This window comes from Strix aluco, chromosome Z, assembly GCF_031877795.1.
Source record: "Strix aluco isolate bStrAlu1 chromosome Z, bStrAlu1.hap1, whole genome shotgun sequence".
In the NCBI taxonomy this organism is placed as follows: Eukaryota; Metazoa; Chordata; class Aves; order Strigiformes; family Strigidae; genus Strix; species Strix aluco.
The window spans coordinates 14,248,788-14,276,492 of record NC_133971.1 but is presented as its reverse complement, the minus strand read 5'-3'; the positions used below and the strand labels follow the sequence as shown (position 1 = coordinate 14,276,492).

At 41.4% G+C, this 27,705-nt stretch overlaps 1 long non-coding RNA gene across 1 annotated transcript; it reads right to left on the bottom strand.

Moving 5' to 3' along the window:
- Positions 1-4,665: 4,665 nt before the first annotated feature.
- LOC141918717 (uncharacterized) lies at positions 4,666-25,876 on the bottom strand. Its single transcript, XR_012621794.1, has 3 exons — positions 25,477-25,876; positions 20,253-20,357; positions 4,666-4,729 (listed from the first exon to the last, which is right to left on the bottom strand). It is a non-coding gene; the product is annotated as an uncharacterized LOC141918717 (long non-coding RNA).
- Between the last annotated feature and the right edge of the window lie 1,829 nt (positions 25,877-27,705).

The window sequence follows — 27,705 nt, the reverse complement described above, 5'->3', positions numbered from 1 at the left end:
GACTTGAAGCTCCGTTCCCAGGTACGTACAGAGTCCTTGTTACAGACTGGGCCTCTTAGGCACTGCACAGCAGTGTCACATAGCATATGACATGACAGGCCCATACTAATGTGTTCAGGAATAGACCCCAGGGCTGCCCATCACATTACTTTTCGCCAAGAACAATCTTCTTCCTAGGCGTACAGGGAAGTAAAATGGTCTTTCCTGGCTTCCTAGGATTGCAGATTCAAATTAAATACCACCAAAAATAACAAAAATTGAGTGTCTGGCTTTCATTCTCACTTCCATTCACAGAAAAAAATGAGATCAGGGAATAGCAAAGCCTTTCAAGCACCTCTAAAACAATTGCCTATACCATATGTCTGACCTTCTGACTCCTATTTCCATGGAAACAGAGCAGAAGAAAAAAAAGCCATAGAATGGGACAGAGGACAGTTATGCAACTGTATGTAATAGTTCTTACTAATAGATTCCAATTTCAGGTTGGGTGCATTTTAAGCAGGGAAATTTAAAATCTGGTAGATACCTGATGGTGGATCTGTCCCCAGTACAAATCTTCACTAGCTAGTCAGATCTCTTCTTTCTTAGCATTCATATCATACTAAACTTCATTGCATTGATTGATAGGTCTCTTCAGCTTGGTTGTTGGTGTGGCAGGTGCACCTGTCCAATGAAAAAAGGGCTTCTTGGCTACTGAAGTGTAGCAGCTACTAATTGTCCCTGTTCCCGGGGCTTCACGGTAGTTGGGGCCTTCAGCCAATAGGAGCCACTATTGACTACAGGTCAGATTCAGCTGGGTATAAATGCAGTCCCCTGGGGCAGCCATTTTGAGCTTGTCTCCTGGAGCAGCATGCTGTGGTCAAGGGCTCTCCTCTTGGGTTGGGATGCTGCTCAAGGAAACTCCTTGAGGTGACTTGGGTTGGGATGCTGCCCTGAGCAGGTCCTTGAGGTTGAGAGCCCTCGCTTCTTAGGTGACTGATAGAGCATTTTGGGTTGTTGTTAAACCCCAGGGAGTGGTCTTTTGTTCTGTGTTTTGTGTTGTCGTTAAACCCTAGGAAGTTGTTTTGTTCTTCTCTCATGGACATTCGAACCTGTAATTTGCAGAGAGCTAGTCAACTGTGTTGACAATAAATTTTTAATTTTTGGTGGTTTCTTGTTTATTTGAGAGCCTCTGTAACAGTTAATTGCACTAAACTTTGGCTTGTAGTCCTTATGGAATAAATGTATTAGAACAGGTACAAATGAACACCACAGTCTTAAAACAAGTCTCAGACACATTGAAAATCAGTCTGTCTATTTGTCTAGCCATCCACCTTTGTATTACCTGTGTGCTTCTCTGTTTCCACTGGGCCAAGCACATAGTACTGATTTCATATACCAGAAGTAGTATGGTTGTCTTTGCTGGGTGATACAAACATTTTAATGAATGATATTATTCATTCTGGACAGTACCAGCTTAATGGGAACACAATAGGGTTTTTTCCTGTGGGTATTTGTTTTACTTGCCTGCAATGAAAATTCATATGTGCATCGACAAGTCCATGGGAGGCAGCAGGCCTGGTTCCTGAAACAGAAGGTTCCCAACTTCCTTCTTTCTTTGGCAGAGAGATGAGACAAAGTGTCATCAATGGGTTCACACACATTTATTTTGTGTCACTGACAGAAGCAATGACAGAAAATTCCAGAGCAATCTGTAATATACAGCTGAATACTTTAAATGGATCAAAGAGACATTTGGAAAAAAGGAAGGAAAAGGTTTCCAGAGCTTTTTGCTGTCATGCTGGCATGGAGGTGGTCCTACATGTGCATGAGGGGACATGGATTGACTGTTGCAGAGGTCTGTCTGGGCTCAGAAATTTGCCTGTGGGCACCATTTTGTGGGATAAATCAGTCAGGAAGCTTCCAATGATACCCTCCTAAATGAGGTGCATCCTCCAGAAAAGTGTCCAGTCTTATAAAGAAGGAAGAAGGGAGTGCTGACGGTCAAGACTTTATCCAGTTAAACAGAGCTTATTCTCAGAAAAGACTCTTTGAGCAATAAGTCTGTGTGGCCTTAAAAAAAAATTTTATAAGATGCAGTAATTCTTCATTACAGCTGCTTCAAAGCTACTTCAGACTCTCCTCTGCCCTCACTATGGGCCATTCAGTCAGAAAATAGGGAAAATATTTCCCCGAGGCCACTAGCAGCCAGCTACTGAAGGCTCTTGTTAAAATACCCGAAGGAACTCAGGAGACTGAAGGATTTCAATGTGCGAAAGGGAGTTGCTGAGGACAAGAGAAGGGGAGAGACTCTCATGGAAAGAAGAGCCATTTAAAGGAGTCCTGCTGGCAGGAGGAGAGGGGAACAAGTCACAGCGTATAAGCAGTCTTGCAACATCCTCATTGGTAAAAGGCAAATAAAGAATAAATGAGGGGGAATTGTGGTCTGCTCATGGATATTCTGGAAGCAGACAAATAGACTGACTTAATTGGATAAGTTATTATCCATGAATTATTCTCTCCACCTGGATGATTAGTGAGTCTGTTTATTCTTGTAACCCATTTTGTATTTCTTCACAGATCTTGCAGGTAAATGCAGAACTGATTACTTAGGTAAGGCATTTTGATAAAGGAACAAGGTAAACTAGTCAACTTGTTTACAGTGGCTTCCTGCCCAAGGGCGCTTGACACAGATTATATTACACAAAGAAATAATTCAGATGTGACTCTGAAATAACCACATGACTCTTACCGAACCTTTATTAGAAACCTTATTAATTGTTTACATGTACAAGTAAAAAGTCTGTACCTCATTTTTGGCCTGAATAGACAGTTCAGTTCTCCTTGAACTTTACTCAGTCTGAGTTTAGACCAAGTAAAGTAGATGTACCTTTATGCATAAAGCTAAGAATTTTTGGCAGGGTTGATCTGAACTATGGAGAGCTGTTAAGTGATGGTGTCCTTCCACTCCAGCAAAGGAAAGCAGGAACTGCCTTACTCACTGGCTAATTTCTTTATCTTCAGATACTGCATGAAAAGAGAGTTGCTGTGCTGGGAGACCCCTGCTTTTCTGGTGCTAGGAAACAGTCAGGGCAAGCTTGGTCAGAAGAAAAGGCACAGCATTAAAATTCAGTTCCTCTTTGAACTGTTTGGGAAAGCTTTGCTTTCTGCTCCATCTATCTTTTCAGTAAAATGAGATGACAGCAAATCTGACAGACTTTTTGTTTGTAAGCCAGGCACCCAGAACAGTTTGCTGCTTCTGAGAGGGAGGACAAAGCTCTGCTCTTGGTCTGATCACCATGGTCATCTGCTGTGGGGTGTACTAGACCTGCCTGTACCTCTGTGAGAGCACAACTCACCCAGAAACACTTGTGCTTGAGGGTCTCCACATGGCCTTGCAGCCTGCATAGCTCATGTTAGTCCTCCCTCTATTATCACAGCTCTTCAGATCTCAACGGTGATTTCTCTGCTCTGTTTTAGGGCAATGTGGACTTCTTTGCTGTGTATGGCTCAGAGCCAGTCCTGCAGGGAAGGGGTGTCCTGTAGTGGGTCCTGTGACTCAGAGTGAGGCTGCTCTTGCCCTGCTATGTCACCCTGCATTCGTGCCTTACATGTTGTTTTGGGAGCCAGGGACAAGTCCCTTTCTTAGAAGATTCTCAAACCTAAGCTCTGGCTTTCTTCCATGACCTGAAATTAATACACCAAAATGGCAATGAAGGCAGTAGAGTGAGGTATGGTAAATCTGAAGGTATTTTTTGTTCACTCTTTTTTGAAAGCTGTGTGGTGTGTTTACTGGAAATCCTCTGGGTCTTTTGAAGAGGAAATCATCTGCTTACAAAGACAATCCTGCTCACCCTTAGATTTCAGGACCTGTTTTTAGAGGTGGTACTACTGGGAGATGGCACCATGGGTATGCCCCGTTCACAGATCACAGCTATCAGACACTAGGAAGAATATGGGTGTGGGACCATCCATCTCCTTAAAAAGATATAACTGCAGCCTTCTTGCTTTGCCCTTCCTGCTCATGAGGTTAGGAATGTAACCTTGGAAATGCACTTCAATTTTGCAAATATTACCTTTTGCTTCTAAACATTCTTCAGGAATCTTATCAGCAATGCTGAATGGTTTTTGCATTGAGCTAAATTGCCAGAATAGCTATTTAGTTGGGTTGTGACTCAAAAGATCTGGCATCTGTTCAATGCTCTGCTACTGAGTTGATCTGTGGCCATAAGCAGATCCCTTCTCCTGGCTTTAATGCAGAGGGGTGAACTAACAGCAACATGGGAGGATTTAATTAGCTAATGTTTTGCTTGTTCTGATGCAGAAATTATCATGGCACCATAACATGTTAAGAAGGAAGAGAGTGAAAAACACCCACAAGTCTGCACAGCTTCAGCGTAGCACCAGAGAGCAGAGAAAAGGAAGAAACAAGCTTCTACAAAGTTCCAGCCAGTCCTGCAGCTACTTGAAGCCTCTGGAAATGTTTTAGCATTTATTAGGTCATAGCATTTATGAGGTTAATATTTGATTTTATGCAAAAAAACCCAAGCATGTGTGTGTATGTATTTATATATGTAACTGTACAGTTATATAGTTGTAATTATAAATGTAGGTTATAGTTGCATAGATGAAGTTACACAGTTTTCATATTTAGATATAGGTAACTAGAAATTCACACACACTTACTTTTTTTTTTTTTTCTGGTTGAAAGAAAGAGTGAAGACCAGTACCAGTATAACAAGGGTCTCTCCTAGAAAAAACACAAACACAAAATCAGCCTAAGTCTATCTCTCTGCCCTCTACATGTGGTAGAAATCAACCAATCTATTCAAAAGATATCAGAGAGACAACAGAACAACAACAGAGTCTTCATTGCCTTAGAAAACCAGGCCAAAAATCAAGCTTAGCATTTGGAAAGATTTCTGTAGTCCTCACATTCTACCACTTGAATAGGCAGAAATAATTATTTCCAAATGTCTTCATAGAAAAACTGTTTTATCCATTTGTTTACCTTTTTACACCCTAATTTCATGGGATTATTTACTGTGTTTTTCAGACTTGCCTTCCGTTTTCTGCCCCTTTCCTTTTTCCTGGTGAAAATAACTTATAAAAGAGGCAGGCAAAAGTCTGCATAGCCTCAGACTCAGGCTAGTGATACCTTGGATCAGCTTCTCTCTACTTGGCAGCTTTATGTAGTCTACAAGTAATTTTTAAATTGGGGTCATCCACCTGGCTGGTTGGTGACTGTACCCATCTTGTGAGATGATTATGTCCAGCTCCCAACTGACTTCAGGTGTTTCCTGGTGTGTTGATGCATGTCTGTGTCCTGAGTCCCTCAGCCACTGTTGTGTCCAACTGACTAGCCCATGGTATGGCCTTGGCCCCAGAATTGACATCCCAGTTTTGGGAAGATTGACTGACACAGGACTCAACTTTAAATGAATAACTTCTGATTTGTCTTTCAGCCAAAACACACAAAGGCTTTTGTTCCTTTTCTCCCATTGCCCCAAAAGTCCACCACATTGTACTACAGAGCTTGGGCACATGGAGAAAGATCAAGAGAGATTTGGAAACCATGAAGAAAGTGAGAAAAAGGCAAAACCACTGACTGCTTATATTATCCACTGTTTAGTTCTGACCCAGAGTGTTTATTCCTTCTCATTAACTCTAATTACAGAAGTATTTTGCATTATTATCTACATGGGGTATGAAGCTTGCTTGTTCTGAAGAAGAATGTGGACACATTGCTTGTTGTAACTGAGGAAACCTCTCCAAAGTCTTCCTCAGACTCTCTGTGAAAGGAATAAGAGCTGTTCTCTCAGCTCTCCAATCCCAGACTGCTAGCAAATTCTGTCCAAACATTTTCAGCAGTGGTCATAGGACTGACAGCATTTTCTAGAAACATTCTCATTAAAGAGAGTTCCAGTAGTGTTACTTCTTCACTCTACAGAACATTTTATGTGCAGGATTCCCAAATGTGGCTAAAGATGCAGGACTGAACACCTACAGACAGACTGCTTATGATCTTCAGGTACTCCTCAGCATTATCCTGCCAGGGGCTCCAGGCTGACTCCAGTAGTACTACAGAAAATTGAAGAAATTCCACACCATATATATAGTGTTTGGCCCAAATAAAGTCTTCATTGTCTTTGGGTAGAGCAGTTGATTTTGACTGCTTTCAGGGCATGAAAGACACCCTCTAAATAGGTCTTACAGATGATGCAACAGGTATTATTAGACTAACCAAGAAAGCTGAGAAACATTTCTCTTTGGAAGAATTTTATCGTTTCAAATAGCCTCTCAAAAGTTTACATATTCATCAAACTATTTTTTTTCAGAATCCATCAGTTTTGTACAACTCTTTTTGAGTGATCAGGGATTGAGAGTACTTATGGCCATTTTTGACAGGTTCTCATTTCTGTGACAATCTGAACCGTGAGAATCAGTGTTAAAGGTTCCATTAAGTCCCACCCAGACATGAGTTTCCTTCCTTTTCTCTGCCCACCCCACCTCTGAAACACCCATTATCAAACACAGTTTAATCTTCCAGGGCTTCTTGCTCAGCAGACACATTTCCAGGAATAGGAGAAGTCTTTGCAGCCTCCTGGCATGACCATTTACTAAAGCCTGTGTGCTGGTACTGCTTATATTCTAGGAGGTTGCTTACATGCTGTGCAGGCACTGGCTTTTGGTCACATCTATATCCTGTTGCAGCAGCTTTTGTGCTCCTTGCTTTGCCTGTTTCTCTTTTCTCCTACTCCTCCATTAGCCTGCCTCAACTCTAGTGAACACTGTCTAATGTCATAAAACATAGCAGTTAGTTACAAATTTTTACATAAAAACACAATCTACTGTGGAGCAGTACGACCACTGGAAAGCCCAAGTACTTTACTTATTTTTCCTGTATCATATTTCTCTAGTTCTTTCTACTTTTTAAAGTACTTATGTAAGCTTTTTCCTTCTGGTTTTGCATCTTGAATCATGGTGGACTGTGTTCAGTAATAACATAATAGGTTATAGTGGGATGGCAATGGTTTTGGACATAGTAGGACACAAGGAAGTTAAACTGTGCCAGCCTGAAATAAGCATCATGGGTTTTGAAGCTTACTGGTAGTCTCTTATCCAAGTCATTAATTGATCAGAGCCACCAGAATAAATGAATTATCAGATTTTTTTGCACCTCTCAGTGCTTCAGTAGGTGTCCTGTCAACTGCAGAAAATAAACTTTTGTCTGAAGGTATTTAGTTGCACAAATAACCTATTAACCCATCATCATGCTGGCTGGGCTAAGGCCATCCATGTGACACTTCATTTTTGAGGGCATGTCTTTCTCCCCTTCTTCTTAACTGTACTACTAGTCCTGGATCTGACAATTTTTTTTTTCATCCAGTCACAAGGGGAAAAGCAAGCAAGGATATTTTTGCATCTCTTCCATGCAATGTTATGAATTACTTTGCTATAATCCTGTTTCTCCTTTGTACATGGAACCAAATGCTCTGATTCTGCTTGTAAGCACACATGAAGTTAGGAAAAACCCTGGTGATCTCTAGATTCAGTTGTGGCCTCTCCCATTATTTTCTAATGGAGTTATAGTTCAGTCTCCCTCTTCTTTAGCTAGGAGTCCTATGGGGGAAAAAATTCACCAGGAAAAATATTTTTGAAATTCTGTGTGCTATTAGATGGATTTAAATCCACAATGTTTCATGAAATCAAGAATATCCAATCAGATTATACTGATTGGATGAGGAAGGGGAGGTAAGCATAGTTTAACTTAGTGAAGCGTCTTGAAAGATCTCAATGACTGGGTAGAATAACACTCAATGGACTCAGCATACTGTTGAAGGTTATTTTTTGCAGTGCAACCTTAGCCTAAATACAACCTCCCTGCTGCTGTAATATGTATTGGTAGGCCACAGATTCTTCAAAGAAGATGAAACACTGTTCTCTCCTGAATTTCACATTTATTAAAAGATTTCATCTTCCCCTGTGTAATGTTTGCATCACAACACAAATCATCAGCTTGCTTTGACCCTGACACCATTTTATAGGCTTAATAATAATAAATCTATGTCCTGAAATAGTTTCTGCAGATTACAGCAATCAATCAAAATTCAGGGAGCCTTAAACCATTAATGTCATCACCAATGATCCAGCACCCTGGGAATCCATCTAAATCAGCCATTATTACTGAAAACGCTCCTTAAAAGCCTTAAGATAAAGGTAGTATTTGGGAGCATAAATTGCAGTTCTATCTTTATCAGCCATTGAGGGATGATTTTCATAGCGACTTTTTTGTATCTGTTTTGAACAAGACAAAGCCAAAACAATTCTTTCTTTTGCCTCATGTAGCTGTTTTGGTGATTGTAATAGAAAAATAGAAGCCAATACATAGCAGATTGCTTTACTAGAGGAAAACTGAAGTATTTGTTATGTAAAAGAATCTCCTGATTCTTTGAAGGAAAAGGAAGCCCTTAGTGCACTTTATGTTGAAACGCTTCTAGTTCAAGGCAATGCTCCTAAGAAAAGCCGTGCCCACTTCATTGGACTACAGATATCTGCAGGTTTTGTAATTTCACACTCTGGAGTTTTGTGATGTGGAGAAACAATGCAAGAGTTCAGGACAAAGCAATTCCTTCACATGAGAGATACATCTACTACTCCTTTTCTTGGGATTTTCTGTAGCCATCCATTAGCAAAGTACCTGAAAGTCCAGGTAAAATCAGTGGCAATAGTGAAAGGTTGCAGAACTCAGATATGTTTTTATTCTCTGGTTTATGTGTAGCTTTTAAAAATTAGTTTTCTTTCACCTCTTTTAATTGAATTTGTATGTGATTTTTTAATTTTATTTTTTGCTTAGCCGGTTGGGTTGAAGGGTGCTAGTGAAACAGAGGGTCACATGCTTTGGGGTAGGGTCTTCTGAAAGTGTCTAAACTATGTCCTGCTGATTGTTGTGCCTAATGTGCTCTGACAGCTCATTCCCACCCAGCTAGGAGCACAGATCACATCTCAACCACATCAGTGCAGGCTCTGTGATCAGCATTGTCCTGAGAACAGACATCGTGTTATAAAGATCAGAACTCCATCACTAGCGGGAATGGATTCAAGTTTCTTAGAAGCTAGCTAATCCCCCAACAGCCTAAACCTAATGGACAGTGCTGAGGCAGTCCAGCAGTCTCCATCTTCAGCAATCAGTATCTCAGCAGACATCCACCCAGATAGCTACAAAACATGCCAGCAATCTCAATGTCAGAGAAAAAATGTTTAAGTCATGTTGTTACAGATATGAATGTAAATTAATCAGACTGTCCATATCACAAGGCATGTCTGAAAAGGGAATAACTTTTTTTACCAATGGTGTTATTTTTCACAGGTGCAGCTACTGTTCTGTTGTTCATGCCTTGATTTTTCCCTAAAATAGAGCAAACATGAACTGCATGAATATTTTTGAATCTTAATATCTAAACAAGAAAAGAACACAGACAAAACCGTGTCTCAGAAAGCCACTCACTGAAAAGCAGATTAAATTTTGATCTAATTCAAAGGAAATACATCTACAGACAGGTTTTCAGCCTCCCATTCCACATTGAAAAGTAGAATATGTAAGAGAATAATTTTCTGTTTCCGAACTTGTGAGAAGCACTCTAGTCTCACTTAGTGGCTCCCTGGTTTTGCAACTGCTATAATTCCCTGATAAGAGATTAGTTGCTGTTCTGCACTTGAAATATGACATTGGCATTGTTGTCTGATAATGGTTCAAATCCAGCTTCATGTGTCTAGGGAAAAAGACTTCCACAGCTGACTCATTCCCAATGAGAAATCTCTAAACTTTGCTCCCCATCACTGCAGAGGTTTATAAAATTCTGGTCTCACCAGAAGCATGTCAAGTTTCTTTACTTGAAGTTGGATTATAGCCTGTGGAGTCTATGCAGTAGAGAGAGACAGGTGTAAGGGGAAAACAAACAGGTATTGTTCTTTCTCATCTGTTCTGTGAGGTAATGCAAGAATAATTATGAAAATCATAAACTAAGGGGCATGCAGCTAAATCATCTTCTCTTTTTCTTCCCTTAACCTTGTATTTCCTAAACTGATAAACTTGACCTTTTATGTCTTTTAAATTTGATAGCAGTATCTCTCAAAAACAGACAGGCAGTTGTGACCTTGACAATGTCAAATAATTTTATCTATCATTATATGCCAGTCCTTCCCATTTAACTGATTTGCTTTCGGGACTGCACCTCTCCCTGAGCTAGGTGGCTGTTAATGGGGCCTGCTGCTGTGGTTGGTCATACAATGAGCTATAAATGCAACCTTTTATTTTAGTTTTTACTATGTAAGTAAAACCAGTTACTGTAAAAGCTGTTTGGGAAAACGGGTGATGAAGCCCATCAACAGAATAATGTAGCCCATATGGTGTCCGAAACTTTGCTACAGGAATTGCAGTTAAAGACTGAGGGTGGGGACCAAAAGAGCCCCAAGGCCAAGACTTTGGAGGTGGGTAACTACTACTTTAATGGAGTAGAAGAACAAGCAACAAAGTTTTTATTAGGTTATTTCTGAGGAAAGTTTCCCACAAGTACTGAATAAAGCACTTGTCTAAAGAGGAAAAGCACATGAGAAGGAGCCACGTAATTTCTTGGGGTTCATGAAATTCCCCAGTGTCACGATTTTGAGGCTGGTCTAGGCTCCATCTCATGGCTGCTACCCCCATGGTAGTCAGGGCAAATGTAGATTTCTCTGGGTTCTTCCTCTTTTGCACCTCTGTGTGTCACACCTATAAGGTGGCATGGGATTGCTTCAGGCTCTGCTCTACAGCTTTAACGAATGATCATGAGATCAGTATGTGAAGTGGTGTTATGGTGTAGAAATGAGCCATAACATATCCACAGACAATGATGAAACCCATGGACCTGGGCAGTAACAGAGCTCAGGGGTGTGCCAGATAATGACCTAATCCTCAACTGAGGATAAAACCAGCTTCTTTCTGAGTTGCATTTTATCTTCAGAGAAGCAAAGGTTAGTGAAATACCTATATTCTCTAACAGGTTTGGAAAGACTGAAATTCCTGGAAGCTCTTGGGAAGAACATCTAGACTCTGAACAGCTAACTCTTGATACAGTATCCCTGCTCTCAAAGGAGTGTTACCTGAGAGAAGTGCTAATTTGCACTGAGTTTTATTTCTAAATCTAAACAGGAAGAGTATTTCAGAACTGGGACGTCTGGTGTGTGTGTGTGTACTCATACTTACGAATATTTAGTCTTTTGCTTGACTTCTGACCTTCCAGTTCTGACTGTCTGGTTCTGGAAATCTGAGAGCTTTGATCTGTGAACTCATCTTTCACCTAAACTGCAAACTGAAACATTGATATCAGTACAGCAAGGGAGAAAAGACCCGCAGGATCACCTGCATGAACAGTATGTTATATGGCATAGACAGTCCTTCTGGCAACTAACTCCATCCCAGAGATTTCTCTCTTGGTTCTTTTGAGGAGCAGCCCAGATTCAGTCACATTGCACTCCAGTGAAATTACATAAAGGAGATTTTTTTGTATCAGTGACAGTGTGTATACTACAGTACATAAATTAAATAATAATCTTACAAATCTACACCTGATTTTTACAAATACATAACATGTATTCAATAGAGAGTTCACTGTATTTAGTTAACCATATACATAAAATGTCTCTAAGAGCTGAACCTTAATTATTGAATGTATTTCATCCTGTTCTACTTTCTCTCGGATTTATACCATAAAGAAGAAATCAGTGAAAAGCTCACAATAGTGTGACCTTCCTGGAGATTAATGAAGACAAATTAGTACAGAAAGACCTGTTTCAAAAGTATATATGTCTTGCTAAATAAATCCAGCATGATCCTTCTGAGTTTGGATTAGTTTAATCTTAGCAGTTTTCAGTTTCCTAATTTCCAAGTGCCGAATCCCAGAAGATTAAAAATTGTTCTGCTGCTCCAAGCAGCTCCGGGGGGGTCCCAGTTCTGCTGGTCCCAGCACCATTGAGAAGCTATGCCATAAGGCACCCCTTCCCTCCAAATGCACAGCACAGCCCTACACCTACTAAAGGTTAAGAAACTCCTCAGGAATATAAAGTACCCCCTGTAGCAGCTGTTAGAGATGTGAGGTCTTGAGGGACTTTAAAAAAAGAGTCCAGTACAGAAATGGCACTGGGGTACCCAACCATTATTCCTGCCTAGAGGAACTAGGCCCTTCAGATCTGTTACAGCTGCAAGATAAAGCAATACAGCCCACAAGTTGGTCGGGTGTGTTGAAGGGAAAATTGGATAGCGTGCAAAAAGATATACATAAGCATACAAAAATGTACATAGAAAAATTCTTCAAAATTTCTGGAGACTTTTCTGCTCCTAATCTGAAAACCTAAATCTCTTCCTCACTGAGCTGGTTCTCCTAATACCTGGCTCAATCCTTCTGAGTGTTTCCTCACTGTATAAGGACCAGAGAGAAAAATCAGTAGGTGAAGGCAAGCTGGTGATTTAGGAGAGAGCAGTACTGTGGAGGTTTGAACTCAGCTGGCAGCCAGATGCCACGTGGTCAGCCGTTCACCTCCCCCTCCGCCCCCCTCTGCTGAAATAGGGAAGGGAAAAAAGAAGCGAATTTGTAGGTTGAATAAAAAGAAAGAATTTACTAAATATAACAAGAGAACAACAGTAACAATAGTGAGTCCAAAAAAGAAACGGGTAAAATGCAGCAGTGGCTTGCAAGCATGGCGACCGCCCCCCCCCAGCAACACACACCAGGGCCGACCTAAAATCCACGCCTGCCCAAGAGAGCCCACCTATATCCCTGGGCATGACATCACATGGTATGAAATACTCCAATCAAAGTTAACTCCATCCTTGACTTAGTAAGGCCTTTGACACCGTTTCCTGCAGCATTCTCCTGGCGAAACTGGCTGCTTGTGGCTTGGATGGGCCCATGCTTTGCTGGGCAAAAAACTGGCTGGATGGCCGGGCCCAAAGAGTTGTGGTGAACGGAGTTAAATTCAGTTGGCAGCTGGTCACAAGTGGTGTCCCCCAAGGCTCGGTTTTGGGGCCACTCCTGTTTAATATCTTTATTGATGATCTAGACGAGGGGATTGAGTGCACCCTCAGTAAGTTTGCAGATGACACCAAGTAGGGTGGGAGTGTTGATCTGCTCGAGGGTAGGGAGGCTCTGCAGAGAGACCTGGACAGGCTGGAGCGATGGGCTGAGGCCAACGGTAGGAGCTTCAATAAGGCCAAATGCCGGGTGCTGAACTTGGGCCACAACAACCCCCAGCAGCGCTACAGGCTTGGGGAGGAGTGGCTGGAGAGCTGCCAGTCAGAGAGGGACCTGGGGGTGTTGATTGACAGCCGGCTGAACATGAGCCAGCAGTGTGCCCAGGTGGCCAAGAAGGCCAATGGCATCCTGGCTTGTGTCAGAAATAGCGTGGCCAGCAGGGACAAGGAAGTGATCTTACCCCTGTACTTGGCACTGGTGAGGCCGCACCTTGATCACTGGGTTCAGTTTTGGGCCCCTCACTACAAAAAGGACATTGAATTACTCGAGCGTGTCCAGAGAAGGGCAACGAAGCTGGTGGAGGGTCTGGAGCACATGTCGTACGAGGAACGGCTGAGGGAACTGGGGTTGTTTAGTCTGGAGAAGAGGAGGCTGAGGGGAGACCTCATCGCCCTCTACAACTACCTGAAAGGAGGTTGCAGAGAGCTGGGGATGAGTCTCTTTAACCAAGTAACAAGCGATAGGACAAGAGGGAATGACCTCAAATTGCACCAGGGAGGTTTAGACTGGATATTAGGAAGCATTTCTTTACAGAACGGGTTGTTAGGCATTGGAATGGGCTGCCCAGGAAGGTGGTGGAGTCCCCATCCCTGGAGGTGTTTAAAAGTTGACTTAGCGCTTAGGGATATGGTGTAGTTGGGAACTGTCAGTGTTAGGTCAATGGTTGGACTGGATGATCTTTCAAGTTCTTTTCCAACCTAGACTATTCCGTGATTCTGTGAAACCAGGACAAGTACTTACACTATTGGTTTTATTGAGAGGACAACTTAAAGACTTTATGCTTACTGCTTATTGCTTATAAGGCTATTTCTGAAACTAAAGATGAATGGAAGGATTATTATTTTAATTATCATTCTGTTGAACATCTGAGAGGGGCATTTAACAGTCTCCAAAGTATCCATGAGGAAGTTGGTTGTCCCTGGATTTCCAGGAGATTAGGCAGACTATCTGGTGTCTGATGCTCTACAGATCCATGGGTGGGGAAAATTAAGTACTGTAATGAACAGTAGGATTACATTACTTTTCCAGAAAAAATAAATAAAATCTTGCATTAAAAATTGTTGAAAGTATCTCTCAGTCTTTCATTTCTGTGTAGACATGTGCTGTCATTCTCATGGGACTGAGGTGGAGCCTGGATGGGAGAAAAGCAAGCTGAGAGTACAGAACAGTGGTGTCTGCACAGTTGTAGAGTTCATAGTCAGAAAATATTTTAAGCATTTAGACTTGATGTTGTGATGAGAATCAGTACACCCAAGGCCTAATGAGGCCTACAGAACAGATTGGCCAAAATAGAAAAGCAACTTTCATCATCTCTTTCTTTTTATCCACATTATTCTTGATATAATGGGAAGCAACCTCAAGGAGTTACAGCTGTGAAATGTCTAATAAAATTTTTTAGTCACGCAATCTGAATTCTGAAGTTTTTCCTTCTTCGAGTTGAAATGTCAAGTGGAAGTATTGTCTGTATCATGGATGATGAATTCTGAGTGTGGTGAAGGAGCAGAGAGCTCACAACTATACAGAGGAGGGTTTCTAAAAACAAGCTGTGGTTTTGAGTCACTAACTGTACAGCAAACCTGCGCTTGGCCTGACACTATGTGCAGCTATTAGCAGGGATGTAACAGGGAAATATATCCCATTCAGTGTTTACTCTTTTAGGGCCTGACAACTGTTGGGGAATTCCAAGTGGTGATGAATGTCTTTGAATCCCAAGAAGTCAAAAGGATCAGACTGCGAATCAGGTCCCAGAGCAGTGCAGGTAGGGAAGTGCATGTCTGCTGGTGGGCAAAGATTGAAAGTTCTATAATCTCTTGATAAACATCAGCCCATGAAGGCTCAGATGCAGTCCTGGGATAATGCAGCAGTTTGGCTTTGTTTAACAGAGAGCTGGACTTAGCTGGGCAAGGAGAGCCTGATGGAAGTGCCATCCATCCACGGTGGCCCTATGCATGTTAGCTACAAAACAGCAGTTTTCCACGCTTTCGTGCACTGCAGCACCACAAAATGTGTTGTGCTTCACTGGCTGTGTAAGGATACAGTTGAGTTCAGGACTAGAAACCCCAGTGGGGAGAGAAAAGTGCAAGTAGCTTTTGCATCATACATATACCACAGCTATGACAACATTTGCAACCACTCAGGATTTTGACTGATTATTTTGTTGGGCAGAAAAAACAATCAGCAGCATAAGCTTATCCTTTGATTTTGAACTCTGTTCCTGCTTCCTCAGAGATCCTGTCTCAGTAGGCTAAAAAAGCATCATTTTTCAGTTGTGTTAGCTCAACCAGTGCAACTCATGAAGCTCAAAAACTATATTAGGCTTCAGGCTAATATGCTCAAAAACTTGTTAGCTGCCCATATTTGGCCTGAGGGGGAGTCTAGCCTACAATGTATTGAGTAATACACCTTCAAACTTTGCTTTGCTCTTAACATAATATAAATAAAAACAGGAAACCAGATGGATATAATGGATTCCAAAGAGACACCTCCATCACTGATATGTTTGCAGATAGATATACATATAGCTTCACTATCTAACTTCTCTAGCAGGCTTCCAATGGCATTCACAACAGTGAAATGAAAGCCCATGCAAAAGTTACTGGCTATTAAAGAGATAATAAAATTTTTTGCAAGTTGCAGCTATGTACTGTACTTGGCTTTTGAATCATCTTAAATTAGCGTAGCTGCACCTTTTCTATTCCTAAAGAAGGATCAAATAGACGTGATCAAAGATACCTTTTCTGTATCCCAAACTTCTGAATGAGATTTACCTGACTGAATAGTACATTCTACCATTGTTCATAATGCACACAGTAGCTTGATACAGGTAAATTCATGCAAGGGTTTGCTTCCTGGCTGCTGATTTCTCCCAGACTGAGAATCAAGCTTCAGCTTTTCCAAGGATTTAGATTCAGTTCAAGAAAGAGATGAGGACATTGTGGATCGTTACCAATTCAGACTCAGGGTATCTAAACACAGAGGTGAATTGGTGTAGTGTTACTGCTGCAAGCCCATCCCAAGCATACAGCATGATACAGATTTTTTTGCCTCCCAAAGCCTTCTGATGAATGACAATGTTTGCTGTTGCAGTGGTTCAGTTTCTGTTTGCGGTAAACAGCAACCATAATACATTATTAAAACCAAGAAAAAGATTTCCTAGTCCACACTGGAATAACATCCCATGAGTACAGGGCAGTTCCTAAACCATGACCCACCAAGCACCCTCTCTCATGAGAGAGACTCTTGTGCACCAGCCCTTTGAGGTCTGTTACCTCTGCCCTGCTCCTTATGCTCGTGCTTGCATGACTTCCTCCTCCACGCAGCCTCCACTACTAGCAAATCTTCTTGAATGCTTTCTTTGAAAAAAATATCCAGAGCACTCTCCCAGTCTTTCGTATTACTCATAGCTTTAAAATATTTAAGCAGTTTATTTTAAGCCACTCCTTCGTCTAATTCCATGTCTCTAATCAAATTATCCTGCTGTTAGCTGTTCTCTCAGTATACCCCCAAAAGATTGTTTCTCAGTTAAGCTGATTTGTAACAAAGTCTCCACAAGCTCATTTCTGGGGCCAGAGCTCTTGTTCCCTCCACCCTGACTCTGAGCTTCTAAAGTCTTGAACATTTCATCTTGGGGTTGTTTTGCCTGGATGTAGACAAGAACAAGGTGATACCACATTGCTGAACAGCTCCACGAGCAAAGGTGTTTCAGGTGGCTTCAAAGTCCATTTACAACAGTCCTTGGCTTCCTTCTATACTCCAGAAATCACTGAAGAGGTATCAACTGAGCCGAGGCAATCCGCCAGCTGGGATGCAGTTTTTTTGCCACATCAGTGGCAGGCAACAGTTTGCTTCTTTCATGAAAGTAAATGAAATATAAGTAATATTACTGTTGTTTGGTGAGAAAAAACCCAAGGGGAAGAGAGACCAGTCTTCTGCACACTAGAATGGCTAATTGCTAATGAGCTTCTGTCTCTGAGTCAGTTTAAGAACAAAAAAGCATCTTTTTCACAATCTAGTTGAGTACTCTCACCGTGGTGCTAATGGGTACTTGGAACAAGACTTTTTCAAGTGACATCTCCTGTTAGTGCTATTGAAGTAGATAAATAGTGTCTATTTGGTTATATAAATAATTAAATGGGTACTGGAGTAGGATCTTGAGCCTTGTTCTCCTATATCCCCTGGTGACATATCTACCCACTGGGCCATCATATCCCTCCTAATTGCCTATGCTTGCTCTGGGTCTGTGAATGTTTAATTACTTCTATAGAGAGGAATAACTCCCACAAAAGAGATTGGTATTGATGGAGTCTGGTAGCAATACTAGTTTGCTGAACTTGGTGTGTGGTGGTAATATCACAATGCTCTTCCAGAAGTGTGGTGTCCTTGGTCATTTCTCCCAGACACTAAAAGTGGAAGCTTGGTGATTACAAAGCCTGTGGAAATTGTTTCTGTTAACTTTCAGCGTTTTTTTCTTTTCTGTGTGTCTGTCTAATTTTTTACTTTTAATTTTTTATGGATTGAGTGTTCCCTCATGCTTTTCCTCCCCACCTCAAAGAAGCTTGTGGCAGAAAGCTAAGAGAGAAGGCTTTGCTGAAACAGAGAAAAAGAAGAAATGTGACCAATTGCAATGACAAGCTTGCACTGGGTAATTTAATACACATTCAAATGAATTCCTGCTTGTCTAACGCACTGTATTAGTCAGTGTAGTAGTCAGATGGTCACAAGAAAAAACAGAACAAAAGGAAAAAGAAAGAATCTGAGGAGGGAAGAACCCACCCGTATTTCCAGGGAGGAATGAATAAAGTTTTGGTACATGAATATTTTAGCTGAATTGTTTCTACTTCTCCCCAGACACATTTAGATCGAAGAGACAAGCTGATGAGAGTCATCAGTGGGGTTCCCATGAACAGCCTGGTCTGATAGACAAAAAGTATTTGCACAGCCTCCTGCCAATTAACTCCTATTCTCGCTCAAGAACAAAACCAAAGTAAAATGTGTGCCAGGCTACTGAGTGAAGCTGAGGAATCAAATAATAGGACAAAGTTTATCAGACCCATGTTACATAGTCTCTCCTATGATAGAGCTTCATCTAGTCCCTGGAATGAATTCCAGGTGTTTCTTCATGTACCAGTGAATAGGAGGAACTGGGATATTTGCCTTGACAATTATTCAGAATGATAGAGTTTGGTACCAGAATGACTCTTTATCTAAAAAGCTGGAGGGAAAAATTGGTTTGTCACTGTCTTAATGTGAAAGTTGTTTCGTTTTGTTTTGGTTTTTTTGTTTGTATTTGCAGTATTTGGAAATAGAAAGAGATTCTATTTTACTAGTACTTGTTCAAGTACTGGAGAATGACAAAATAGACAAATGGCAGGAGGGAATACAATTTAGAAATGTATCAGATGGAAATGCAATGAGTGACCTATGATAATTCAGGGATAAATGGGCTGAATCTGGCACGATCCTAGGGCTTTTGTTTTCTCTCCTTCCACTCCAAGACAAAACTTCCCGTTATGGCTAAACACTGGGTAATAATGAAAAAAATTCTAATTTTTTATCTTTTTTGGGGAGAGTTTTCCAGAATGGAAAGGAGGAGGAAGCCCTGTTTGAATGACTGGAAATGAAAAGGACTAAGTGATCAGGAAAATGTTTCTAACAAAGAGAATGTTATTTTCATGCAGTATGAGTTCTGAATATACAGGCAGGCAATTACCCAATCTATTATAGGCCACTGCATATTGGATGGCAGCTACTGAACTCTTGGCTTCAACATGTTTAGATAGAGCAGTACCTTAATTCTTCTTCTTTCTGTTAATGGGAAGAACAGCAGCTGGGAGGAACATTTGCTGTGGGCAGAGTGTAGACTGCATTAAGGATCAAACATTTAAGCAGAACATTTCAACAGGGATGCAGAACCCATTTAGATTTCAGCTGTGAACATGTTCAATCTTGTTTAAAACTGAGACACTTAGAATGCCTCAGCAAAAGCTGAGAAATACTAGAAATTAAGCTTGCATTTACCTTTGAAGCAAAAGGTCATAAGAACACAGCAAGAATATCCCCTTATTTGTTTATGTTGACAAATACTTGGTGTAATTTTAGTACATGCAGCTATGGTACTGTACACCCCAGAGTTTGAAAGTGAGTCTCGGATACTCTTGTGGCATTCTGACAGATTTTTTCAAAACTTTTATTAGACCAGTCATGAGCTCCTGGAGACTTAGGGGGGAAAAAAAAAAAAAAAAAAAAGTAATATTTATGGGACACATTTGAATCAAAATTCTTAAAAAAAGCCAAAGAAGAACAACACCCCACATTTCTGAATGCAGAAGTTTAAATAACTATGTGGAGCTGAACATTGCAGCTGAAGTTATAATGAACCTAAATTCCAAATCCTTAACAAATTTGGACTCCAGGTCTGAATCATCTCAGTAACTTTTTTTCAGAAACGTGATTAGTCCTCCTGTAGTAACTTCCTTGGTTTATCATTGCTTCAGTTCTGCCTGCAGTCTAAGGATTTTACAGCCTGGCAGTTGTAGCAGCCGTTTTTTGCTCGATAGTCCTGATGGACTTAACCGCCATGAATTTGTTTAATCACTCTGCTATTCACAGTTTCCCAAGTTGAAGAATTTCCCAGTTCGCCTATGTATTATTTGTATTCATGTGTTTTGAATCAATCACCTGTTAAGTTCCTCTGATGCCCTTGGACCTTGTGTTCTGAGAAGCAGTAGCTAAATTTTGTTTGACTTCTCTGTCTTTCAGAAACGGTTGTACCTATCACACCTCCTCAACAGCCTCTTTTCCAAACTAAAGCACCCTAGTCTATTTTATCTCCCCTCTCCATGAAGCTACTCCACACCTTCAACCATCTTCATCATCTTAACTGGTATTTTTGCTAGTTCTTTCATTTGATTTTCTAGATGAAGGAGACCACAGCCATATGAAGTCTAAGATTTCCACTACCTTTGAAAGAGCTGAGTTGCTTACCAATTTATGAACTGATCTTCTTTGGGTTGGGTACTATAGAAGGACTTTCTCACACATTCAGGTTCGATAAGGCAACTGATTGAGGTGTGAATTTCCACTGTGAACCTGAGAAAAAAAAGGTAGTAGGTATGAGACTTCTGACCGATTGTGCTTATGATGCAAGCTGGTGCTGCAGCAATGACAATTACTTACTGACTTGTCCTATATGCCTGTCTACACACACACAAAAACCCCCAAGCAGCTTCATACATTGCACTTTTAGAAGAGGAAATGTACACCTCCCTTTGCCCTTACCACTAACGAAAAAAACACTTCCTCCCCCCCCCCTCCACCCCCGTTATCTCCACAATAAAACAGAGACAGAAAAAGTTGAACATTCCTGACTCAGGTGACCACCACAGGAATATCTTTTCACCAGTCCCTGAAAATTTGCTGTCATATCAACTGTTTGTCCCATCCTGAAAGTGACTGCTGATGACCATGTAAACCAAGCACCTGATCAGACTTCCAATTTGCCCTCTCTCCCTCCCTGCCTCCAGCTTATTTTTTATGCAGGGAGGTAAACATGCAGAAGATGTTAAAAAAAGAAATGCCCCCTGTGGGAACAATATTTAAACAAAGTTTACAGTTCAGATTCAATGGACAAAGAGCTCAAGAAACTAAGGCATCTGTAAGAATAGTCAAGCTCTCTAATTGAGAAATACAAGTTCTATTTTCCATTGCAAATACCATTCAGGTACACTGGGTGCGTGTAGTCAGGCACACAAGTGGAACAGGTTTCTATGACACTAGTACAAAAGTACTCCACAGGAGCTTGTGGCAGCAAAATGAGACTGACAATTTACACTTTCTCACTTACAAATACAGTATCATCAGTGCTAGATAAATTATTGAAAAAGTTGTAAAATAAATTGCCTAGTGGATATGGCCACCATTTTGCTGGTTGAACAGCATTTGCACAGGTGTTGCTCTTCTAATACCCTCCAAAAGGGTTTATCTGAGTAAAGTTTTAATGTGAACTGTTCTGAACTTTCTTTAATGTAATTAGTGTAATTCTGTCACCCACTCAGGAATTTTGCACTTTGATACTGCTCCCATGCAAATGATAGGAGAAAACTTTCTGCTTTACCAGACCATGCATGTCTTTGAGGCTAGGATGCCTGACCAGTGATTTCCGTTCAGTCACATTTTAAAATGTTGGTTAAGAAAGCAGAAACCCTTTTAAATACTTTAGCTTAGCAAGTAGGCAGAGCTAATTTAACGGTAAAAATAGTAACCTGAATTGCAGCCAAATCTATCTATAGGGACTGAAGATAATTCTGGGGAGATTCTTCTGCTGGGATGAGATGGAGCCAGTGAACCTAAAGAGATTTTTGGCACACACAGTCCTGTCCTGTATATTTGTCCATTTCTAGTTCACATGAATTCATGCTGGGATTGGAGTAGTCTGGAGGGAAGGGGTTTGAAATGAAGACCCAAGGGTCTTTTCTGACTCGGAGCTTCTAATCATTTAACAGTTAGTTATGCTGCGGTACACTTTTTGAGCCATAAAAGCTTCTAACACATTCATTGGTCTTTTTGCTACTGCTGTGTTCAAATGTTCATGTTTCTGATCCAAAAGACTAGGCAATATTGATCTTTTCAGTAAAAATGAGCCAAGCCAAAACTGAGGATCTCAAATACCTTTGATTTCTGAGTGGATAAAGTACACTTATGAAAACACCAGTCCAGTTTGGTTTCTGTGTCATACTCAGATCTGGCTGGGTTTGGTTTCCTGTTCTGTCTTTAAGTTATATCTGGTCAAAGCAGAAGTTTTGTGATTTCTACAATTGCATGAGATGGTTTCTCATGGTGGAGAAACCTCCCAGACTTTGGTCCTTTAGAATCCAAAGACAGACTCACATTGCAGAACAATTAGGCCTTGAAATGTGAGTATTGATCCAAAAGTAGTTCTGATCTAGATGTCACTTCCTGAGCTGTAATACTCAGTAAAGAACCAAGAAATCAAAGTTCTTAGAGAAAAACACCACCATCGTTATACCTATCAATTAACTGTCTCAGCCTAAGCCTGCTTAGTTTCTAAGAAGCTTGAAGCTTCAAGCTGTACACATGGAGTAACCATTGAAGTAGGGATGTGTCTTGCCTTGTCTCTGGTGAGTGCCACAATGACTGGGTACTACAATAAATTTTCTTTACCCCATTGAATATTTTTATTTATATGGAGTAAAACTACCAGTGGATTGAAGCTAACTCTACGGTCTGATGGGAAAAGCAGTCACCTAGGATGCCTTATCTCTGACTTCAGCCACTGATCACCAGAGAGTCTCCTAGACCTTTACATATGCTAGGTGACAACTAGCATGGTCACTGTTGGCTAACAGGCTATATTAAATGGAAAATGGAGTCCTGCTTTTAATTTTGAACATTGAAAACATTCTGCTCAATCCATAACCCTTGTGAAGATTTCATATCAAACAAGTGAGGTTTTTTTAATGAGAGTTGTCCTTGCAGAACTGTTCTTGATCAACTCTAGTATGTGCATGCTGAGCTTTACATTCCTAGTCTCTTTCAAGGACCATGACTAGATTAATTTCTAGGAAAGGATGGAGAATGATGACATCTTGTTGCTGAGTGGGCCATTTATCTGCCACAGGAATGTAGCCTTGGATTATCAAATGCATCAGCACCAACAAATACATCAATAACTTTAAATTGATAAAGATTTTGGGCTGGAAGATTTTGCCCTTAATGATCAGCAGATCAAAATTAAAAAGATAAGTAAATCCGAGTTCTAGATGACTATGTGAATAGAAAATCTAATCATTTATCTTGTAATTTTTCTCTGCCTTGACCCTTCCCCTTGCATTCAAGCAGATCTCCCAGGAAACTGATCCACTGAAAACAGGTAGCTCAGGAAAATATTGGAACAAAAGACTTTTTCCAGGTCTTGTGGTCCCTCTCTCTCAGTGGGAACCAGTTATCAAAGCTCCAGAGCCAGGTTTGCTTCAGAAGCTACAGAGGTGAAATTGTAGAGAGACTTCAGATGTGAAGTATCTGCTGGCACTGATACCCAGAGGCACCCATTATTTTTCTCATGCATACAGTCAGCTATTTCAGCTTCCAGACTGTACAGAATAGAGCTGACATTTAAAAAAAATAGTCAGAAGAAACCAGCTGCCTAACTTGTGCTGCTGCTTTTGTGAGCTAAAAAGCTTTGCAGATGACAGCTCAAAGGAGAAAACATACATACTGAATTGGGCGTGGACATGTGTCAGTCAAGGCCTACATACGTATTACCAGATATGGAAGCACTTTCTTTGAGTTTGTGAGACCAGGTGCATCCTGGTTTCATATGAGGACATAAGTTAGCTACCACCTTCCCTTGCAGCCCCATTACTACAGAAAACAACATAGGTGTGTGGGTGGAACAGCTTTGGTCTGCTTCAACTGGTTCCTCTGTCAGTGGCTGGAATACTACAATTTGAGAGCAGTCAACAAGACCCCAGTCTTTGTTTTTTGGCTGGACATGAATCCAGCAAATCTGATCTAGAAATCATAGATATGTACAGTAAGGGTGGGATGCAGTGATGGAGTTGTGGTAGACTCACTTTCCAAGCTCTAGAGTGTCCTGTCTGGAAAACTACAGCAGTCTGTTTTGCTGGTATAGCATGGTTACTTCTTTACTGAGACACTGATATGGATTTCTCAGGCTTCTCAAAATGATTTTCACCAATTTTATACCATTTTCAAGAAATAACATTTTTTAAAATGGGAGGAGTGTGGCATTTTGAAACAAAGTCTATTCATTGGCACAGTCTGGCTAAGAAGCTGAATACATTCTCCATTAGTCAGCGTGTCTTCAGACCTGAAGACATGTTACTGGTTGTATTCAGCTAAGGAATGTCAGGTGAGCCCAGGCATGCCTGCAAGTATTGGTCACAGTGTCTACAGCATAGACATGCTGAGGGAGCATGTGCATTCATATTGCTATAGATGTTCTGAAAATAAGGAAGGGAAGCCTGTTCATTTAATTGCCACAGCTAACCCCCTTCCCCAGTAAAAGGAGCTTTCTTGAACCATCTTAATAGAGGATGTGCTTTTCTGTATGTGACACCAAAAGGAAGATTCTGGTGAGAAAACTTCTTACCAAGACTTTAATAGCAATCCCTTTCCCTTCCCCTCTGTCCTCAGCATTACCCGAGAGCTGTCACACACAGCTAGCCAGAAGAGTACACATGTGCCCAAGAGATTTGCACTAGCAGAAGACAACTTGGGTCCAGTCTCTGGCCACACCCTGCTGGAAGCCCATATGGCCCAGCCAGATAAGAGGCATTTCTCCACTGGAGAGCCGTGGATGAGAGCTTGCTCATCTGTACCTGCCAAGATTACAGTGGGAAACGGACAGATCTTGACCAGATTTCAGTTTTAGTAACACTGTTATTGGTAATGAAGGTCCAAGACATTTTGAAACATAATTTAATTGTATGTATTTGTACACCAGTTGGCTTTTTTATTTTTAATCAGTTTGTCCTCTCATTCTCTCTGAAATACTCACAGCCCTGCAGGAGAGTGGTTGTGCACATTTATTCACCTGCTAGGTCAGTCTGTCTTCACCTAGGAGCATTGTTCTTTTCTCCGGAAATATACAGTGCCTACCATAAAGAAGTACAATGCCATGAACCCATTCTGAGAATCTTATTCACATATCCTAAGGACTCCTGGTGCTCATGGGTTGTTTGACAGTCCACGGCTTTCTTGTTCACATTGCCTGTTATCAGTAGAGCAACAGCTGTTTGCATAACAGCTTCTCCTCTTTCATCTCAAGTCTCCTGAAGTTTCTCCCCAAAATGTTGCTGCCTTAGACCTGCCACTGCATCTGCTCTAGCCACTGAGGCTATACAAGGCCAGATCTTCCATTTCACTGGACAGGGAAACTCCCCATGCAGTCTGCAGGCTCTTTTCAGCAGAACATTCTCCACTGAAAGGTTTGGTTTAACAGGGATAGGTATGAATATACTCCTGTACCTAAAAAATATTGTAGGGCCTGCCACCTTCTTGAATTTTCCATGTAGTAGATGCATGGGGAATTTCACACAGCTCTCCTGCCCTAAGGTAGAGCTTAGTGTGACTGAGAGGTAATTTGATTGAAGTCCTTTCTATCTTAGTTTTATTGTCACAATATCCCAGCCAGAGAAGCTGGAATTATTCTGGCATTACTGCTTACCTGCATTCTCTGTGTGAAGTCCAGCATTACAGCTCCAAGGAGGATATGGCGCAGCATCTTTTTGAATCAGTCAGCCACCTTCACAATTATTATGAAAGACCCAAATTCTACAAATCAACTGAATTTCCAGCCTCAAATTAATTGTCCCTTATCATTATGCCTAAGAGCAGAAGATATCACAGCTGGCACTGGAAAGATTAAAACTGAACTATCAGCAGGGAAAGACTGAGTTCATCTAACCTTAGCCACCTTAAAGTTGCGTGTCTAGTGTAAGCCATTTGCCTGGGCTCCCCCATCAGTCAATGGAGTGACTCGAGAGCGTGATTCACTGCATCCTACAAATACTGCCCAAGGTAGGTGGGGTGAATCACCCTGGGGAATTGCCTGGCTCTCTCTGTGAAGAGAACTTTGCCAGATGATTCTGATGACAGAACTTTCTTTTAGGTGCTTAAAATTACATGAGATGAATCCCACCTCAAAATGTTCAACCTCACTGTCTTCCTGAAACAGGGAAGAGCTGCAAATCACATGACCATGCAAACAGCCACTGTTTTTAAGTGGCAGCCTTTACCCAACAGAATAATAATCCTTCATGGATTTCACAGGGAAGGTGGAAGGCACCTGGAGCTCCAGTACTGTGCAGTTTGTGTCCTTGCCCTGAGGGTGCGGTGAGAGGTGTGAGGCTGTACGCCTCTGCCTCTGCCCCCTGGTATGGCATGGCTGGGTCCAGCTCTGACAGCTGCTGGATTTGCATTTCTCTCATATTTCCACTTCATGCTTTTTCAGGTCTCTACTGCCATTCAGCCTCACAACATACAAGCTGCTAAGACTTTCTATACCTACCTTTTAGATAGGTAAAGCTTAGGCCTCATTCTCCTGAGTGCAGTGACAGGCCTGAGGGCACATGAAAGCCAGCATCAGTATGAAGTCAGTATGAAGTCACCAAACGTTGACTCTTGGTGTGTCTGCTTCACCTAACACCCCGTACATCTGCTGAAGTACTTCGGGTAGTTGCAATGTAAAAAAAAGTTAAAAGGATTAATCCAGCAACCTTCACCAAAAGTTTGTTTTATGCCAAGCACAAGATTTGTGAAAAAATAAAGTAAACCATGTAGGAAATAAACATTTCTAGAGGAAGAAATGCTCTCAGGTATGAATTCATTATATTTCTTCTCAGGCTACAAAGAGGAATACCAGACACATGACAGTGAAATCATCATCTGAATTCACTATATTTATGTCTGGTTTTGTCAATATTGTTTGTTCAAAGACCTGAGGATGGCAAGTTTAAGATCCTCTTGTGTGCTACCTGTTAAATTTTTCTCCTGTCAATATTTGCACGTTTAAATCAGTGGCCTAAACACCTCCTTTTTTTAGTATGCAAAGGTAATTTCTTTGTAGAGGAAAGAACAGCACAAGAAGTGTCCTTGCAATGCCGTTCTGGCAGGAAACATAGCGTGGTACAGCCATGGATAAAAACATGCTTTTTCAAAGAATTGTCAGGACATTTCTGGTTATCTGATTGCTATTTAGAGGTTAAAGTGCTGGTATTCAAAGTTTGAATAGTGGCTGATCAATTGATACCTGTTTACCCAGAAGTTCCCTACAGAGTTTCTATTTTTGGTAGTCTACGTATTTGAGGACATAGGTCCTCAAAGGGATTAAAAAAAAAATAGAGACACCAGAACCATGTCTTCAGCAGCGCTCCCACAGTTTATGCTTTTTGCTGTTTCAGAGGTGATAGAAAGCTCCAGTGTCTTTTATACAGTCCACGTCTGACAGGAAGTGTGTTTGAACCCGCTCCCCCATGTGCTGTCCCGCAGGGAAAGCAGAACTGCTTAATTTTAGCCTTCTTTCCAGCCAGGGACACTGTCAGGACCTCACTGTTTGCCATTTCCTCAGTTTCCACCTTCTAAACGAGGGCCCCTGTGGGGTATTGGGCCCCTGGGGTAAATGTTAGGTGTATCCTCAATATAATCATCTCAGAAGGGTCCCTATGTGAACAAGAGGGGCTCTTCCCCGTGGCGTAAAGGAGGGCCACCTCTGTGGGAGGCTGTTATGGGCAGCAGAAGGCAGCCCAGGGCCTCAGCAGGGCTGTGCCACAGGGCTCTCCTCACCATGCCTGGCTACCCCCACCTGCAGCCATGGGAGCGCCTGTGTTTGTCCATGCAGAGCTGTCCACAGGCACCCACTTGGGCTCTGTCAGCACCCCTGCTTGGCCTGCTTGCT